Source organism: Brachyhypopomus gauderio, chromosome 2, assembly GCF_052324685.1.
Source record: "Brachyhypopomus gauderio isolate BG-103 chromosome 2, BGAUD_0.2, whole genome shotgun sequence".
Taxonomy (NCBI): domain Eukaryota; kingdom Metazoa; phylum Chordata; class Actinopteri; order Gymnotiformes; family Hypopomidae; genus Brachyhypopomus; species Brachyhypopomus gauderio.
Genome location: NC_135212.1, coordinates 45,545,537 through 45,547,266, shown reverse-complemented (window position 1 = coordinate 45,547,266; position 1,730 = coordinate 45,545,537). Strand labels below are relative to the sequence as shown.

Sequence of the window (1,730 nt, the reverse complement as noted above, 5' to 3'; positions counted from 1 at the left end):
AACCACCCCAATGTGGGTGGACGCGCGGGTTGTAGTGTCGTGACATCATTTGTATGCGACCACAACACCGGCACAACACCCCTTAACAAATAGCATTATTGTATCTTATTTATCTTTATCTTCATTATTGTATGTGGTTGCTCTAATTATTGATAATAATTTGGTATTACTCAAACAGGCTGAATACACCCTGCATAAAAAGCATCAGTCATACAATCAAATGAAATCAAACTTTATTATGAAATAGATATTTAAAGTACAACATATGTAAATTATAGTTATAGTTTAAAAAAGTGCAAAAAGCAAATATATACGTATAGCTTTATATGAAATAAATATTTATAGTACTACAAGCAACATTTTGTGTGCTTTTACTGGCGTCTGTCTCGCATGGTGTTCACAAGTTCGCCAAGCACCCCGAGGAAAGCCCGGTTGAAGGAAACATTTTCCGCCAACTCCGCTCGCCTCGTCAATGGAAGGGGAATCTTGAACGTAAAAAATAACAAATATTAAACACAAGTATTCCCGTGAAAGCAACAACAATATAGCGTAACTGCACAAAATGTGTAGCACGTCATCGCTGCTATGGCTACAGCTAACTAGCAAGGCTAAGAGCTAGCTATTGTACAGTAGTGACTGTGGTGGTAACATTAACTACAAACACAGCTCTAAATTCCTGCGTTTACAATAGATGCGTTCATATTACGTTCATATTACATCTTTTACGAGCCTAGTAGTAAAACTGTGAAATCACAATACACTCACCATTCTCCGTGGCCTCCAGCACCGACATCGTCGTGTCCAGCACGTTTTCTCTTCCGTTACTGGCTGGCCGGTGACCGTATACGACATCCATTTGCTGGAACCATTTCCAGTCTTTGCGGTTTGCTCCGCTGCGTCCGTTATGGTCCTTCACCGCCCGGTAATCGCGTTAAGCTTTTTTAGCTTGGACCGACCGGCACTGCTGAACGGACCGCTGGTAGCCATGAGTGGCCATTAGCGCGGAAACATCGCTAAAAACCTTTACATTTCTAGTGCCCCCGTCCAGTTCACCCTGGATTTTTTGATCGCTGATTATTAACAGAAAGGTTTGTATCTCGGCGTTTGACCAGGGAACAGACTTCGCTCCTTGGGTTTTAAAAATGGCTGAGGAGTCCATAGCATAGCGGAGGAGTCGCTCTCCTGACGCACCCTGTGACGACACTCCCTGGCCAATCAGTGTCATGCTGTTCCTCCACGTCACAGAACTGTACCGCTTCGGAACGGTTAGAACCTCGAGCGAGTCGGTACGAAAAAAGTACCCAAAGGGGCCGGCTAAACGGGTCCTGGTACTAATGGAAACACTCACAAACCGACCCGTATCGAACCGTACCGCGCCAAGCAGGCCCTAGTGGAAATGCGCCATTAGCCACTGGCAGGGACATCACGGTGACCTTCAGAGAGCGACCCAAAGTGAGGAAGCGCTCTTCAGTAGCTGGCCTGGTCACCCCCGTCACCATGAGGAAGAGCGTTGGAGACGAGGCCTCACTCGAGCTCAACACGTTGGCGGAAAGTGGCGGGAACAGACGGATGAATGGAGAGGAAGCGGAAACACTTTAGACGCCCATGTGACCACAGCAGTCACAGTCAAGGCTAAAGATTGTCTTTGTGGTAACTATTTAGAGACATAAACAAGGCCTCAGTAAAAAATGAAAATTGAGTAGAGTTTCATAAGCAGTGCACATTTGTGT

At 45.6% G+C, this 1,730-nt stretch overlaps 1 long non-coding RNA gene across 1 annotated transcript; it reads right to left on the bottom strand.

Annotated features, from left to right (window-relative positions):
- Positions 1-211: 211 nt before the first annotated feature.
- LOC143508430 (uncharacterized) lies at positions 212-1,500 on the bottom strand. Its single transcript, XR_013129346.1, has 2 exons — positions 766-1,500; positions 212-485 (listed from the first exon to the last, which is right to left on the bottom strand). It is a non-coding gene; the product is annotated as an uncharacterized LOC143508430 (long non-coding RNA).
- Positions 1,501-1,730: the final 230 nt, after the last annotated feature.